The following is a 19,480-nucleotide window of genomic DNA, read 5'->3' on the forward strand; positions in this document are numbered from 1 at the left end:
GACAACTGGTTAACCAAGAGTCAGAGCGACAAATGATTAACCAAGGAGGCAACTCATTAACTGAATTTCGAACATCGACAACTGGTTAACCAAAAGACACAGGGACAAATGAGTAACCAAAGGGCCAACTCAATAACTGAAATTTCAAAGAGGCAACTCATTAACTGAAATTTTGAACATCGACAACTGGTTAACCAAAAGCCAGAGCGACAAATGATTAACCAAGGAGGCAACTCAGTAACTGAATTTCGAACATCGACAACTGGTTAACCAAAAGCCAGAGCGACAAATGATTAACCAAGGAGGCAACTCAGTAACTGAATTTCGAACATCGACAACTGGTTAACCAAAAGCCAGAGCGACAAATGATTAACCAAGGAGGCAACTCATTAACTGAATTTCGAACATCGACAACTGGTTAACCAAGAGTCAGAGCGACAAATGATTAACCAAGGAGGCAACTCAATAACTGAAATTTTGAACATCGACAACTGGTTAACCAAAAGCCAGAGCGACAAATGATTAACCAAGGAGGCAACTCATTAACTGAATTTCGAACATCGACAACTGGTTAACCAAAAGACACAGGGACAAATGAGTAACCAAAGGGCCAACTCATTAACTGAAATTTCAAAGAGGCAACTCATTAACTGTAATTTTGAACATCGACAACTGGTTAACCAAAAGCCAGAGCGACAAATGATTAACCAAGGAGGCAACTCATTAACTGAATTTCGAACATCGACAACTGGTTAACCAAAAGTCAGAGCGACAAATGATTAACCAAGGAGGCAACTCAGTAACTGAAATTTTGAACATCGACAACTGGTTAACCAAGAGTCAGAGCGACAAATGATTAACCAAGGAGGCAACTGATTAACTGACAACTTGTCATTCACATTTGGGACGGAATTCAGGATGGGAATGTATTCGGCCCCCTTACCGGGGCTTGGGGTGCTGCTTTCCCGCTTGTGGAACCGAGTTGGGGTCGTCAAATGGCCTGGTGCATTGTTTGATACACTGGTTAATGAGTTGTCAAGGTCGGAAATCATAGAACATAAGAGCAGCTCATTAACTGAATTTCGAACATCGACAACTGGTTAACCAAGAGTCAGAGCGACAAATGATTAACCAAGGAGGCAACTCAGTAACTGAAATTTTGAACATCGACAACTGGTTAACCAAGAGTCAGAGCGACAAATGATTAACCAAGGAGGCAACTCATTAACTGAATTTCGAACATCGACAACTGGTTAACCAAGAGTCAGAGCGACAAATGATTAACCAAGGAGGCAACTCATTAACTGAATTTCGAACATCGACAACTGGTTAACCAAGAGTCAGAGCGACAAATGAGTAACCAAGGAGGCAACTCATTAACTGAATTTCGAACATCGACAACTGGTTAACCAAAAGACACAGGGACAAATGAGTAACCAAAGGGCCAACTCAATAACTGAAATTTCAAAGAGGCAACTCATTAACTGAAATTTTGAACATCGACAACTGGATAACCAAAAGCCAGAGCGACAAATGATTAACCAAGGAGGCAACTCATTAACTGAATTTCGAACATCGACAACTGGTAAACCAAGAGTCAGAGCGACAAATGATTAACCAAGGAGGCAACTCATTAACTGAAATTTTGAACATCGACAACTGGATAACCAAGAGTCAGAGCGACAAATGATTAACCAAGGAGGCAACTCATTAACTGAATTTCGAACATCGACAACTGGGTAACCAAAAGACACAGGGACAAATGAGTAACCAAAGGGCCAACTCATTAACTGAAATTTCAAAGAGGCAACTCATTAACTGAAATTTTGAACATCGACAACTGAGTAACCAAAAGCCAGAGCGACAAATGATTAACCAAGGAGGCAACTCATTAACTGAATTTCGAACATCGACAACTGGTTAACCAAAAGACACAGGGACAAATGAGTAACCAAAGGGCCAACTCATTAACTGAAATTTCAAAGAGGCAACTCATTAACTGAAATTTTGAACATCGACAACTAGTTAACCAAAAGCCAGAGCGACAAATGATTAACCAAGGAGGCAACTCATTAACTGAATTTCGAACATCGAAAACTGGCTAACCAAATGTCAGAGCGACAAATGATTAACCAAGGAGGCAACTCAGTAACTGAATTTCGAACATCGACAACTGGTTAACCAAGAGTCAGAGCGACAAATGATTAACCAAGGAGGCAACTCATTAACTGAATTTCGAACATCGACAACTGGGTAACCAAAAGACACAGGGACAAATGAGTAACCAAAGGGCCAACTCATTAACTGAAATTTCAAAGAGGCAACTCATTAACTGAAATTTTGAACATCGACAACTGGTTAACCAAAAGCCAGAGCGACAAATGCTTAACCAAGGAGGCAACTCATTAACTGAATTTCGAACATCGACAACTGGGTAACCAAGAGTCAGAGCGACAAATGATTAACCAAGGAGGCAACTCATTAACTGAATTTCGAACATCGACAACTGGTTAACCAAAAGACACAGGGACAAATGAGTAACCAAAGGGCCAACTCATTAACTGAAATTTCAAAGAGGCAACTCATTAACTGAAATTTCAAAGAGGCTACTCATTAACTGAGATTTGAACATCGACAACTGGTTAACCAAATGTCAGAGCGACAAATGAGTAACCAAGCAGGCAACTGATTAACTGAAAACTTGTCATTCACATTTGGGACGGAATTCCGGATGGGAATGTATTCGGCCCCCTTACCGTGCCTTGGGGTGCTGCCTTCCCGCTTGTGGAACCGAGTTGGGGTCGTCAAATGGCCTGGTGCATTGTTTGAAACACTGGTTAATGAGTTGTCAAGGTAGGAAATCATAGAACATAAGAGCAGCTCATTAACTGAAATTTTGAACATCGACAACTGGTTAACCAAGAGTCAGAGCGACAAATGATTAACCAAGGAGGCAACTCAGTAACTGAATTTCGAACATCGACAACTGGGTAACCAAGTGTCAGAGCGACAAATGATTAACCAAGGAGGCAACTCATTAACTGAAATTTGAACATCGACAACTGGTTAACCAAATGTCAGAGCGACAAATGAATAACCAAGGAGGCAACTCATTAACTGAATTTCGAACATCGACAACTGGTTAACCAAGAGTCAGAGCGACAAATGATTAACCAAGGAGGCAACTCATTAACTGAATTTCGAACATCGACAACTGGATAACAAAATGTCAGAGCGACAAATGATTAACCAAGGAGGCAACTCAGTAACTGAATTTCGAACATCGACAACTGGTTAACAAAATGTCAGAGCGACAAATGATTAACCAAGGAGGCAACTCATTAACTGAAATTTGAACATCGACAACTGGTTAACCAAAACTCAGAGCGACAAATGATGAACCAAGGAGGCAACTCAGTAACTGAATTTCGAACATCGACAACTGGTAAACCAAGTGTCAGAGCGACAAATGATTAACCAAGGAGGCAACTCATTAACTGAATTTCGAACATCGACAACTGGTTAACCAAAAGTCAGAGCGACAAATGATTAACCAAGGAGGCAACTCATTAACTGAATTTCGAACATCGACAACTGGTTAACCAAGAGTCAGAGCGACAAATGATTAACCAAGGAGGCAACTCATTAACTGAATTTCGAACATCGACAACTGGGTAACCAAGAGTCAGAGCGACAAATGATTAACCAAGGAGGCAACTCATTAACTGAATTTCGAACATCGACAACTGGTTAACAAAATGTCAGAGCGACAAATGATTAACCAAGGAGGCAACTCATTAACTGAATTTCGAACATCGACAACTGGGTAACCAAGAGTCAGAGCGACAAATGATTAACCAAGGAGGCAACTCATTAACTGAATTTCGAACATCGACAACTGGTTAACCAAGTGTCAGAGCGACAAATGATTAACCAAGGAGGCAACTTAGTAACTGAATTTCGAACATCGACAACTGGTTAACCAAAAGCCAGAGCGACAAATGATTAACCAAGGAGGCAACTCATTAACTGAATTTCGAACATCGACAACTGGTTAACCAAAAGACACAGGGACAAATGAGTAACCAAAGGGCCAACTCATTAACTGAAATTTCAAAGAGGCAACTCATTAACTGAAATTTTGAACATCGACAACTGGTTAACCAAAAGCCAGAGCGACAAATGAATAACCAAGGAGGCAACTCATTAACTGAATTTCGAACATCGACAACTGATTAACCAAGAGTCAGAGCGACAAATGATTAACCAAGGAGGCAACTCATTAACTGAATTTCGAACATCGACAACTGGTTAACCAAGAGTCAGAGCGACAAATGATTAACCAAGGAGGCAACTCATTAACTGAATTTCGAACATCGACAACTGGTTAACCAAAAGACACAGGGACAAATGAGTAACCAAGCAGGCAACTGATTAACTGAAAACTTGTCATTCACAGTTGGGACGGAATTCACGATGGGAATGTATTCGGCCCCCTTACCGGGCCTTGGGGTGCTGCTTTCCCGCTTGTGGAACCGAGTTGGGGTCGTCAAATGGCCTGGTGCATTGTTTGAAACACTGGTTAATGAGTTGTCAAGGTAGGAAATCATAGAACATAAGAGCAGCTCATTAACTGAAATTTTGAACATCGACAACTGGTTAACCAAAAGCCACAGGGACAAATGAGTAACCAAAGGGCCAACTCATTAACTGAAATTTCAAAGAGGCAACTCAGTAACTGTAATTTTGAACATCGACAACTGGCTAACCAAAAGCCAGAGCGACAAATGATTAACCAAGGAGGCAACTCATTAACTGAATTTCGAACATCGACAACTGGTTAACCAAAAGACACAGGGACAAATGAGTAACCAAAGGGCCAACTCATTAACTGAAATTTCAAAGAGGCAACTCATTAACTGTAATTTTGAACATCGACAACTGGTTAACCAAAAGCCAGAGCGACAAATGAGTAACCAAGGAGGCAACTCATTAACTGAATTTCGAACATCGACAACTGGTTAACCAAAAGACACAGGGACAAATGAGTAACCAAAGGGCCAACTCATTAACTGAAATTTCAAAGAGGCAACTCATTAACTGTAATTTTGAACATCGACAACTGGTTAACCAAAAGCCAGAGCGACAAATGATTAACCAAGCAGGCAACTGATTAACTGAAAACTTGTCATTCACATTTGGGACGGAATTCACGATGGGAATGTATTCGGCCCCCTTACCGGGCCTTGGGGTGCTGCTTTCCCGCTTGTGGAACCGAGTTGGGGTCGTCAAATGGCCTGGTGCATTGTTTGAAACACTGGTTAATGAGTTGTCAAGGTAGGAAATCATAGAACATAAGAGCAGCTCATTAACTGAAATTTTGAACATCGACAACTGGTTAACCAAAAGCCAGAGCGACAAATGATTAACCAAGGAGGCAACTCATTAACTGAATTTCGAACATCGACAACTGGTTAACCAAAAGACACAGGGACAAATGAGTAACCAAAGGGCCAACTCATTAACTGAAATTTCAAAGAGGCAACTCATTAACTGAAATTTTGAACATCGACAACTGGTTAACCAAAAGCCAGAGCGACAAATGAGTAACCAAGGAGGCAACTCATTAACTGAATTTCGAACATCGACAACTGGTTAACCAAATGTCAGAGCGACAAATGATAAACCAAGGAGGCAACTCATTAACTGAATTTCGAACATCGACAACTGGTTAACCAAGAGTCAGGGCGACAAATGATTAACCAAGGAGGCAACTCATTAACTGAATTTCGAACATCGACAACTGGGTAACCAAAAGACACAGGGACAAATGAGTAACCAAAGGGCCAACTCATTAACTGAAATTTCAAAGAGGCTACTCATTAACTGAAATTTGAACATCGACAACTGGTTAACCAAATGTCAGAGCGACAAATGAGTAACCAAGCAGGCAACTGATTAACTGAAAACTTGTCATTCACATTAGGGACGGAATTCACGATGGGAATGTATTCGGCCCCCTTACCGGGCCTTGGGGTGCTGCTTTCCCGCTTGTGGAACCGAGTTGGGGTCGTCAAATGGCCTGGTGCATTGTTTGAAACACTGGTTAATGAGTTGTCAAGGTCGGAAATCATAGAACATAAGAGCAGCTCATTAACTGAAATTTTGAACATCGACAACTGGTTAACCAAAAGCCAGAGCGACAAATGATTAACCAAGGAGGCAACTCATTAACTGAATTTCGAACATCGACAACTGGTTAACCAAAAGACACAGGGACAAATGAGTAACCAAAGGGCCAACTCATTAACTGAAATTTCAAAGAGGCAACTCAGTAACTGAAATTTTGAACATCGACAACTGGCTAACCAAAAGCCAGAGCGACAAATGATTAACCAAGGAGGCAACTCATTAACTGAATTTCGAACATCGAAAACTGGCTAACCAAATGTCAGAGCGACAAATGATTAACCAAGGAGGCAACTCATTAACTGAATTTCGAACATCGACAACTGGTTAACCAAGAGTCAGAGCGACAAATGATTAACCAAGGAGGCAACTCATTAACTGAATTTCGAACATCGACAACTGGGTAACCAAAAGACACAGGGACAAATGAGTAACCAAAGGGCCAACTCATTAACTGAAATTTCAAAGAGGCAACTCATTAACTGAAATTTGAACATCGACAACTGGTTAACCAAATGTCAGAGCGACAAATGAGTAACCAAGCAGGCAACTGATTAACTGAAAACTTGTCATTCACATTTGGGACGGAATTCACGATGGGAATTTATTCGGCCCCCTTACCGGGCCTTGGGGTGCTGCTTTCCCGCTTGTGGAACCGAGTTGGGGTCGTCAAATGGCCTGGTGCATTGTTTGAAACACTGGTTAATGAGTTGTCAAGGTAGGAAATCATAGAACATAAGAGCAGCTCATTAACTGAAATTTTGAACATCGACAACTGGTTAACCAAGAGTCAGAGCGACAAATGATTAACCAAGGAGGCAACTCATTAACTGAATTTCGAACATCGACAACTGGTTAACCAAAAGACACAGGGACAAATGAGTAACCAAAGGGCCAACTCATTAACTGAAATTTCAAAGAGGCAACTCACTAACTGTAATTTTGAACATCGACAACTGGTTAACCAAAAGCCAGAGCGACAAATGATTAACCAAGGAGGCAACTCATTAACTGAATTTCGAACATCGACAACTGGTTAACCAAATGTCAGAGCGACAAATGATTAACCAAGGAGGCAACTCATTAACTGAATTTCGAACATCGACAACTGGTTAACCAAGAGTCAGAGCGACAAATGATTAACCAAGGAGGCAACTCAGTAACTGAATTTCGAACATCGACAACTGGGTAACCAAAAGACACAGGGACAAATGAGTAACCAAAGGGCCAACTCATTAACTGAAATTTCAAAGAGGCAACTCATTAACTGAAATTTTGAACATCGACAACTGGTTAACCAAATGTCAGAGCGACAAATGAGTAACCAAGCAGGCAACTGATTAACTGAAAACTTGTCATTCACATTTGGGACGGAATTCACGATGGGAATGTATTCGGCCCCCTTACCGGGCCTTGGGGTGCTGCTTTCCCGCTTGTGGAACCGAGTTGGGGTCGTCAAATGGCCTGGTGCATTGTTTGAAACACTGGTTAATGAGTTGTCAAGGTAGGAAATCATAGAACATAAGAGCAGCTCATTAACTGAAATTTTGAACATCGACAACTGGTTAACCAAAAGCCACAGCGACAAATGATTAACCAAGGAGGCAACTCATTAACTGAATTTCGAACATCGACAACTGGTTAACCAAATGTCAGAGCGACAAATGGTTAACCAAGGAGGCAACTCATTAACTGAATTTCGAACATCGACAACTGGTTAACCAAGAGTCAGAGCGACAAATGATTAACCAAGGAGGCAACTCATTAACTGAAATTTCAAAGAGGCAACTCAGTAACTGAAATTTTGAACATCGACAACTGGTTAACCAAAAGCCAGAGCGACAAATGATTAACCAAGGAGGCAACTCAATAACTGAATTTCGAACATCGACAACTGGTTAACCAAATGTCAGAGCGACAAATGATTAACCAAGGAGGCAACTCATTAACTGAATTTCGAACATCGACAACTGGTTAACCAAAAGACACAGGGACAAATGAGTAACCAAAGGGCCAACTCAGTAACTGAAATTTCAAAGAGGCAACTCATTAACTGAAATTTTGAACATCGACAACTGGCTAACCAAATGTCAGAGCGACAAATGAGTAACCAAGCAGGCAACTGATTAACTGAAAACTTGTCATTCACATTTGGGACGGAATTCACGATGGGAATGTATTCGGCCCCCTTACCGGGCCTTGGGGTGCTGCTTTCCCGCTTGTGGAACCGAGTTGGGGTCGTCAAATGGCCTGGTGCATTGTTTGAAACACTGGTTAATGAGTTGTCAAGGTAGGAAATCATAGAACATAAGAGCAGCTCATTAACTGAAATTTTGAACATCGACAACTGGTTAACCAAAAGCCAGAGCGACAAATGATTAACCAAGGAGGCAACTCATTAACTGAATTTCGAACATCGACAACTGGTTAACCAAAAGACACAGGGACAAATGAGTAACCAAAGGGCCAACTCATTAACTGAAATTTCAAAGAGGCAACTCATTAACTGAAATTTTGAACATCGACAACTGGTTAACCAAAAGCCAGAGCGACAAATGATTAACCAAGGAGGCAACTCATTAACTGAATTTCGAACATCGACAACTGGTTAACCAAAAGACACAGGGACAAATGAGTAACCAAAGGGCCAACTCATTAACTGAAATTTCAAAGAGGCAACTCATTAACTGAAATTTTGAACATCGACAACTGGTTAACCAAAAGCCAGAGCGACAAATGATTAACCAAGGAGGCAACTCATTAACTGAATTTCGAACATCGACAACTGGCTAACCAAATGTCAGAGCGACAAATGATTAACCAAGGAGGCAACTCATTAACTGAATTTCGAACATCGACAACTGGTTAACCAAGAGTCAGAGCGACAAATGATTAACCAAGGAGGCAACTCATTAACTGAATTTCGAACATCGACAACTGGGTAACCAAAAGACACAGGGACAAATGAGTAACCAAAGGGCCAACTCATTAACTGAAATTTCAAAGAGGCTACTCATTAACTGAAATTTGAACATCGACAACTGGTTAACCAAATGTCAGAGCGACAAATGAGTAACCAAGCAGGCAACTGATTAACTGAAAACTTGTCATTCACATTTGGGACGGAATTCACGATGGGAATGTATTCGGCCCCCTTACCGGGCCTTGGGGTGCTGCTTTCCCGCTTGTGGAACCGAGTTGGGGTCGTCAAATGGCCTGGTGCATTGTTTGAAACACTGGTTAATGAGTTGTCAAGGTCGGAAATCATAGAACATAAGAGCAGCTCATTAACTGAAATTTTGAACATCGACAACTGGTTAACCAAGAGTCAGAGCGACAAATGATTAACCAAGGAGGCAACTCAGTAACTGAATTTCGAACATCGACAACTGGTTAACCAAAAGACACAGGGACAAATGAGTAACCAAAGGGCCAACTCATTAACTGAAATTTCAAAGAGGCAACTCAATAACTGAAATTTTGAACATCGACAACTGGATAACCAAAAGCCAGAGCGACAAATGATTAACCAAGGAGGCAACTCATTAACTGAATTTCGAACATCGACAACTGGATAACCAAATGTCAGAGCGACAAATGATTAACCAAGGAGGCAACTCAGTAACTGAATTTCGAACATCGACAACTGGATAACCAAAAGCCAGAGCGACAAATGATTAACCAAGGAGGCAACTCATTAACTGAATTTCGAACATCGACAACTGGTTAACCAAGAGTCAGGGCGACAAATGATTAACCAAGGAGGCAACTCATTAACTGAATTTCGAACATCGACAACTGGGTAACCAAAAGACACAGGGACAAATGAGTAACCAAAGGGCCAACTCATTAACTGAAATTTCAAAGAGGCAACTCATTAACTGAAATTTTGAACATCGACAACTGGGTAACCAAATGTCAGAGCGACAAATGAGTAACCAAGCAGGCAACTGATTAACTGAAAACTTGTCATTCACATTTGGGACGGAATTCACGATGGGAATGTATTCGGCCCCCTTACCGGGCCTTGGGGTGCTGCTTTCCCGCTTGTGGAACCGAGTTGGGGTCGTCAAATGGCCTGGTGCATTGTTTGAAACACTGGTTAATGAGTTGTCAAGGTCGGAAATCATAGAACATAAGAGCAACTCATTAACTGAAATTTTGAACATCGACAACTGGTTAACCAAGAGTCAGAGCGACAAATGATTAACCAAGGAGGCAACTCAGTAACTGAATTTCGAACATCGACAACTGGTTAACCAAAAGACACAGGGACAAATGAGTAACCAAAGGGCCAACTCAATAACTGAAATTTCAAAGAGGCAACTCAATAACTGAAATTTTGAACATCGACAACTGGATAACCAAAAGCCAGAGCGACAAATGATTAACCAAGGAGGCAACTCATTAACTGAATTTCGAACATCGACAACTGGATAACCAAATGTCAGAGCGACAAATGATTAACCAAGGAGGCAACTCAGTAACTGAATTTCGAACATCGACAACTGGATAACCAAAAGCCAGAGCGACAAATGATTAACCAAGGAGGCAACTCATTAACTGAATTTCGAACATCGACAACTGGTTAACCAAGAGTCAGGGCGACAAATGATTAACCAAGGAGGCAACTCATTAACTGAATTTCGAACATCGACAACTGGGTAACCAAAAGACACAGGGACAAATGAGTAACCAAAGGGCCAACTCATTAACTGAAATTTCAAAGAGGCAACTCATTAACTGAAATTTTGAACATCGACAACTGGTTAACCAAAAGCCAGAGCGACAAATGATTAACCAAGGAGGCAACTCAATAACTGAATTTCGAACATCGACAACTGATTAACCAAGAGTCAGAGCGACAAATGATTAACCAAGGAGGCAACTCATTAACTGAATTTCGAACATCGACAACTGGTTAACCAAGAGTCAGAGCGACAAATGATTAACCAAGGAGGCAACTCATTAACTGAATTTCGAACATCGACAACTGGTTAACCAAAAGACACAGGGACAAATGAGTAACCAAAGGGCCAACTTAGTAACTGAAATTTCAAAGAGGCAACTCATTAACTGAAATTTTGAACATCGACAACTGGTCAACCAAAAGCAAGAGCGACAAATGATTAACCAAGGAGGCAACTCATTAACTGAATTTCGAACATCGACAACTGGTTAACCAAATGTCAGAGCGACAAATGATTAACCAAGGAGGCAACTCATTAACTGAATTTCGAACATCGACAACTGGTTAACCAAGAGTCAGGGCGACAAATGATTAACCAAGGAGGCAACTCATTAACTGAATTTCGAACATCGACAACTGGGTAACCAAAAGACACAGGGACAAATGAGTAACCAAAGGGCCAACTCATTAACTGAAATTTCAAAGAGGCAACTCAATAACTGAAATTTTGAACATCGACAACTGGTTAACCAAATGTCAGAGCGACAAATGAGTAACCAAGCAGGCAACTGATTAACTGAAAACTTGTCATTCACATTTGGGACGGAATTCACGATGGGAATGTATTCGGCCCCCTTACCGGGCCTTGGGGTGCTGCTTTCCCGCTTGTGGAACCGAGTTGGGGTCGTCAAATGGCCTGGTGCATTGTTTGAAACACTGGTTAATGAGTTGTCAAGGTAGGAAATCATAGAACATAAGAGCAGCTCATTAACTGAAATTTTGAACATCGACAACTGGTTAACCAAAAGCCAGAGCGACAAATGAATAACCAAGGAGGCAACTTAGTAACTGAATTTCGAACATCGACAACTGGTTAACCAAAAGACACAGGGACAAATGAGTAACCAAAGGGCCAACTCATTAACTGAAATTTCAAAGAGGCAACTCATTAACTGAAATTTTGAACATCGACAACTGGTTAACCAAAAGCCAGAGCGACAAATGAGTAACCAAGGAGGCAACTCATTAACTGAATTTCGAACATCGACAACTGGTTAACCAAATGTCAGAGCGACAAATGATAAACCAAGAAGGCAACTCATTAACTGAATTTCGAACATCGACAACTGGTTAACCAAGAGTCAGGGCGACAAATGATTAACCAAGGAGGCAACTCATTAACTGAATTTCGAACATCGACAACTGGGTAACCAAAAGACACAGGGACAAATGAGTAACCAAAGGGCCAACTCATTAACTGAAATTTCAAAGAGGCTACTCATTAACTGAAATTTGAACATCGACAACTGGTTAACCAAATGTCAGAGCGACAAATGAGTAACCAAGCAGGCAACTGATTAACTGAAAACTTGTCATTCACATTAGGGACGGAATTCACGATGGGAATGTATTCGGCCCCCTTACCGGGCCTTGGGGTGCTGCTTTCCCGCTTGTGGAACCGAGTTGGGGTCGTCAAATGGCCTGGTGCATTGTTTGAAACACTGGTTAATGAGTTGTCAAGGTAGGAAATCATAGAACATAAGAGCAGCTCATTAACTGAAATTTTGAACATCGACAACTGGTTAACCAAAAGACACAGGGACAAATGATTAACCAAGGAGGCAACTCATTAACTGAATTTCGAACATCGACAACTGGTTAACCAAAAGACACAGGGACAAATGAGTAACCAAAGGGCCAACTTAGTAACTGAAATTTCAAAGAGGCAACTCATTAACTGAAATTTTGAACATCGACAACTGGTTAACCAAAAGCCAGAGCGACAAATGATTAACCAAGGAGGCAACTCATTAACTGAATTTCGAACATCGACAACTGGTTAACCAAATGTCAGAGCGACAAATGATTAACCAAGGAGGCAACTCATTAACTGAATTTCGAACATCGACAACTGGTTAACCAAGAGTCAGGGCGACAAATGATTAACCAAGGAGGCAACTCATTAACTGAATTTCGAACATCGACAACTGGGTAACCAAAAGACACAGGGACAAATGAGTAACCAAAGGGCCAACTCATTAACTGAAATTTCAAAGAGGCAACTCAATAACTGAAATTTTGAACATCGACAACTGGTTAACCAAATGTCAGAGCGACAAATGAGTAACCAAGCAGGCAACTGATTAACTGAAAACTTGTCATTCACATTTGGGACGGAATTCACGATGGGAATGTATTCGGCCCCCTTACCGGGCCTTGGGGTGCTGCTTTCCCGCTTGTGGAACCGAGTTGGGGTCGTCAAATGGCCTGGTGCATTGTTTGAAACACTGGTTAATGAGTTGTCAAGGTAGGAAATCATAGAACATAAGAGCAGCTCATTAACTGAAATTTTGAACATCGACAACTGGTTAACCAAAAGCCAGAGCGACAAATGATTAACCAAGGAGGCAACTCATTAACTGAATTTCGAACATCGACAACTGGGTAACCAAAAGACACAGGGACAAATGAGTAACCAAAGGGCCAACTCATTAACTGAAATTTCAAAGAGGCAACTCATTAACTGAAATTTTGAACATCGACAACTGGTTAACCAAAAGCCAGAGCGACAAATGATTAACCAAGGAGGCAACTCATTAACTGAATTTCGAACATCGAAAACTGGCTAACCAAATGTCAGAGCGACAAATGATTAACCAAGGAGGCAACTCATTAACTGAATTTCGAACATCGACAACTGGTTAACCAAGAGTCAGAGCGACAAATGATTAACCAAGGAGGCAACTCATTAACTGAATTTCGAACATCGACAACTGGGTAACCAAAAGACACAGGGACAAATGAGTAACCAAAGGGCCAACTCATTAACTGAAATTTCAAAGAGGCTACTCATTAACTGAAATTTGAACATCGACAACTGGTTAACCAAATGTCAGAGCGACAAATGAGTAACCAAGCAGGCAACTGATTAACTGAAAACTTGTCATTCACATTTGGGACGGAATTCACGATGGGAATGTATTCGGCCCCCTTACCGGGCCTTGGGGTGCTGCTTTCCCGCTTGTGGAACCGAGTTGGGGTCGTCAAATGGCCTGGTGCATTGTTTGAAACACTGGTTAATGAGTTGTCAAGGTAGGAAATCATAGAACATAAGAGCAGCTCATTAACTGAAATTTTGAACATCGACAACTGGTTAACCAAAAGACACAGGGACAAATGAGTAACCAAAGGGCCAACTCATTAACTGAAATTTCAAAGAGGCAACTCATTAACTGAAATTTTGAACATCGACAACTGGTTAACCAAAAGCCAGAGCGACAAATGAGTAACCAAGGAGGCAACTCATTAACTGAATTTCGAACATCGACAACTGGTTAACCAAATGTCAGAGCGACAAATGAAAAACCAAGGAGGCAACTCATTAACTGAATTTCGAACATCGACAACTGGTTAACCAAGAGTCAGGGCGACAAATGATTAACCAAGGAGGCAACTCATTAACTGAATTTCGAACATCGACAACTGGTTAACCAAAAGACACAGGGACAAATGAGTAACCAAAGGGCCAACTCATTAACTGAAATTTCAAAGAGGCAACTCAGTAACTGAATTTCGAACATCGACAACTGGTTAACCAAATGTCAGAGCGACAAATGATTAACCAAGCAGGCAACTGATTAACTGAAATTTTAAAATTGACAACTGTATAACCAAAAGTGGGAACTCATGCTTCGGACGGGCTTACATACGGCAGGCTGACGCCCGGCAGAGGCCCGGGCTTCGCCTCCCTTGCGTAAGCGACCGTCTCCGAATCGATTAAAGGCGTAAAATCGGAGTTCAGAGCGGGAAAATTTTTTCCCGAAAACGGCCGGAAAAAAAAAAATGTCTCCTTTTCCGCCGAGCAGGGTGGCATTCGAACGGGCACGGGAAGCCGCGTCTAACGGTGTAAAAACGGCTTGGCTCCGACGCGGGAGTGCGGAGATATGGCCGTTCAAAGTTGTACTGGAAGTCCGGAAGGAGAAAAATTTGACTGCCTGTAGCCGAAAAAAGTTCCAGCGGTCGGTCACAAAAGTCAAATCCGTCCCGCTGATTTGACACTTGTCATTTCTGGCAGGGGGGATTGGCGGGGTACCTGGAGAATGGTAGGAGGTGGTTTTTCGAGACTTTATCTGTTTTCCAGATTACTGTCTAGGGCCTCCAGGTCTGCAGAGACCGACCCGGGCTGCCGTCCAACCGACTTTTAACCCTTTTTGGGTGGAAATTTATTTCCATTTTTAACCAATTTTCGGGTTTTTGGTCGGGCTTAAAAACGGCAGCCTGACGCCCGGCAGAGGCCGGGGCTTCGGCTCCCTTGCGTAAGGGACCGTATACGAAACGATTAAAGCCGAAAAATCCGAGTTCAGAGCGGGAATTTTTTTTCCCGAAATCGGCCGAAAAATAAAAAAATTCTCCTTTTCCGCCGAGCAGGGCGGCATTCGAACGGGCACGGGAAGCCGCGTCTAACGGTGTAAAAACGGCTTGGCTCCGACGCGGGAGTGCGGAGATATGGCCGTTCAAAGTTGTACTGGAAGTCCGGAAGGAGAAAAATTTGACTGCCTGTAGCCGAAAAAAGTTCCAGCGGTCGGTCACAAAAGTCAAATCCGTCCCGCTGATTTGACACTTGTCATTTCTGGCAGGGGGGATTGGCGGGGTACCTGGAGAATGGTAGGAGGTGGTTTCTCGAGACTTTATCTGTTTTCCAGATTACTGTCTAGGGCCTCCAGGTCTGCAGAGACCGACCCGGGCTGCCGTCCAACCGACTTTTAACCCTTTTTGGGTGGAAATTTATTTCCATTTTTAACCAATTTTCGGGTTTTTGGTCGGGCTTAAAAAACGGCAGCCTGACGCCTGGCAGAGGCCGGGGCTTCGGCTCCCCTTGCGTAAGGGACCGTATTCGACCCGATTAAGCCCCGAAAATGGATCCAAATGTCGGCCGACCAAGTAAGCTTGCTGGGGAGAGAGACTAAGTGCCGGGCTGGGCACCTCATTAACCAGTGAAAAGTTTTGGCTGCTGGAGAGACTAAGTCCCAGCCTGGGCACATCATTAACCATAAATGAAAAAGGCGAGGCCGAGTCTGGTGCATGGCTAACTGATTAACCAAATTGGCAAGGCCCGGGCTGAAAGTGAATGAGCGACCCGTGGCCAGGGGGCTGGAATGCGGGAGAGAATCCAACCCCCAAAATATGGAAGTCCGATGAGAAAATATTCGGCCGCCTTTTGCGGGCCTCGGGTGTTGCTTCCCGGCCTGGGAAAGTGAGTTGCTCCCGGCAAATTGACATGTGCATTTTTTGATTTCGAGACATGATTAACCAAATCACGGAAGTCCGGTGAGAAAAGATTCGGCCGCTTCACGCCGGCCTCGGGTGATGCTTTCCGGCTTGGGAAAGTGAGTTGCTACCGCCAAATTGACATGTGTCATTTCTGGCAAGTGTCTCAGGACATAGTTTATGAGTTGCAGCTTGGGAAATCATTAACCTAGTCGGAAGTCCCGATGAAGAAAAAAAAAAGTGCCATTTGCGGCGATTTGGGTGCTCCTGGTCGGATAGAGGTGGCCGTTTGACCCGCTGATTTGACACTTGTCATTTCTGGCAGGGGGGGTTGGCGGGGTGCCCGGAGATTTTCGGGAACACGATTTTCAGAACAAAATTCACTCAGCGGGAGCACTTTGAAAATGCCCGAAAAGTGTTACTTTGCTAAAAGGCTCATTTTATCAATATAGAGACCTTTCAAAGAGTATTGGAAAGTCATATTAAAATGGTTTTGTGGCTTTTATGACTTAATGACAAAAAACTCTAAGTGTGAATCTGAAATCGTAGACAGACAGCAGAAACATATAAATAATTCCAGCGTCTAAGTTTCATTTGCTGTCTGTCACACAGGTGCCTCTGAACCGGTCAGGGCCTGTGACCCCACTGAGCTTGTGTTTTATGGCTTATGCACACGCAGTGTTTGCACCAAGTTCCCCTGTGTTGTGCGCTCAGTGGGCCCGTCCAAGACAGCAGAAACAAGACGTACATGCCAGCGTCTTTAAAGTTTCATTTGTTGTCTTGTCACACAGGTGCCTCTGAACGGGTCAGGGCCTGTGACCCCACTGAGTTGTTTACTGGGGCTAATGCACAAGCAGTGTTTTGTCAGATCCCACTGTGTTGTGCGCTCAGTGGGTCCGTCTAAAATGACAAGACAGCAGAAACATTCCAGCGAGTTCCATTTGTTGTCTTGTCACACAGGTGCCTCTGAACGGGTCAGGGCCTGTGAGCCCACTGAGTTGTTTACTGGGGCTAATGCACAAGCAGTGTTTTGTCAGATTCCACTGTGTTGTGCGCTCAGTGGGTCCGTCTAAAATGACAAGACAGCAGAAACATTCCAGCGAGTTTCATTTGTTGTCTTGTCACACAGGTGCCTCTGAACGGGTCAGGGCCTGTGACCCCACTGAGTTGTTTACTGGGGCTAACGCACAAGCAGTGTTTGTCAGAGAGTTCCACTGTGTTGTGCGCTCAGTGGGTCCGTCTAAAATGACAAGACAGCAGAAACATTCCAGCGAGTTCCATTTGTTGTCTTGTCACACAGGTGCCTCTGAGCGGGTCAGGGCCTGTGACCCCATTGAGCTTTGTGAGCAACGTATGCACACGCAGTGTTTGCAACGAGATTCCCCTGTGTCGTGCGCTCAGTGGGCCCGTACGACCGATTTGGTGACTCGCGTCCGTAGTGGGAGTCCCCGGGTCGGCCCAGTATAGAGAGAGGCTGGTGTTCAGGCTATTTCAGGGTTTCCTCTCGTTTCTGTCGCTGGTGACAAGACGGGCATGCACACGGCGAGTCAGAGAGAGGGTGTCGGCGCAGCTCCCGGTGTTTTCTTCCTTGGCCGCGCCCTTCTCTTTGTCCTTGAAACTCTTTCGCGTGAGTCCGAGACGTCCTGTGATTCTCAGTGGTCCTATTCAGGCAGCGGAGCGGGTGTCCGCGTCTTGTGCACGAAATCTTGTGTGCTCAGTGCGTCCCGTTCTGCTAGCTGAAGACGCTATTTCTCTGGCAAATTTCAGCAAAGAAACGCGCACGCAGACAGACACACGCACGCGTGGTGTAGGTTGTTGTTGTGTGAGTGGTTTTTCTTGCCTTGACGGTTACCGGTTGCAAACACAATTAAGTTGAACCCGGCACCAACCTCTCTGTGGTGGGGAGGCCATGTGCCCAGCAAGACAAAGCGATTGTTGGTGGTGGTGGTGGTGATGGTGGTGGTGGCTAATAAAGAAAGGTCGTATTTCGCTAGCTTTACCCCGAGCGTGTTCTCGCGACTTGGTTGGTCTTCCGTCCTGACGGTGGTTCCGCGCGCGTGCGCGAGCTCAGCCTGATGCAAAAACACCAAAAAACCCTTCTGTGCCTCACACAAAGTGGTGTGCTAATGGTCCGAGTTGTGTCGTTTGCATCGTATTGGACGGTCGGCCTGGTCGCGAGCCCGGCAAGGTGGGCTTTCGTTGTGTCGGCTTTTTTTGTACTGTTACACACGCACACACACCAGCAGGAGAGCTTCCCGGGGTTTGCTTCTTGCATCTGCCCGGAGCCATGGTCGGCCGCGTCCGGCGCCTCTTGCGCGGGCGAGAGGTTACATTCCAAACAAAAACTCGCCGAACTCGCACGAACAGGCAAAACAGTCGCACCGGTCCGGGATAGCAAACGAGTTTAGATCGGTCAGAGAGCCCGAGTTGGAGGAGTTGGGGTGGAATTTGAACGGTGCACCGAGAAGGTGATGTGTGTGTGTGCGCACGGCAGTTGGTTTCGGTCGGCTTGAGACAGGGACGGCCCTGGCACGCTTGGGTGGTTCTTCGATCAGCATGGACTTTTGCGGTTCAATGACAGGCACAGAAAAAAAGAGAAGATGGCGAGATGGGGAGGTGTCCTGGCTTGACTTTGATGCAACAAAAAGCCTGGCCCTCTTTGCTTTTCTAATTCTGCTGCCTACTGACGCCTCCGCCTCATGTCTTTGCTGTTCGTTGGCTTCCCCCTGTGTGACCTTGGCCTGCGGCCCTTCTTTCGACTTCCGTCTCTTCCAGTCTCGTGCATCATCTCTTACCTTGTGCCGAGCCTATCTCTCAACCTCTCTCTCTCTCTCACACGCAAGCTCAGCTGCTCCCCTCTTCTCGTCCGGATCGGACAACAATGGACTTTGCCACCGTCTTGCAAGCATTAACACCGCAGTCGAATTGAAGGGAGCTTCTGCGGGCTCGCGTGCTGCCTGGCGGCTCGTCGTCGGGACCTCGGCGAACGGCCACTGTGAGCTCTGCTGGGATTTGAACCGGTGATGCAGGCCCGGCTTTCTTTTCCCCCCGTAGTGCAACTTTGGTCGATCTAGTCACTCTCCCTTTACCGGTACAGGGTACCTAGACGCTTCT

Source organism: Somniosus microcephalus, unplaced genomic scaffold (genome assembly GCF_052327205.1).
Source record: "Somniosus microcephalus isolate GS21.2 unplaced genomic scaffold, FLI_Smic_1.0 scaffold302, whole genome shotgun sequence".
Classification (NCBI taxonomy): Eukaryota; Metazoa; Chordata; class Chondrichthyes; order Squaliformes; family Somniosidae; genus Somniosus; species Somniosus microcephalus.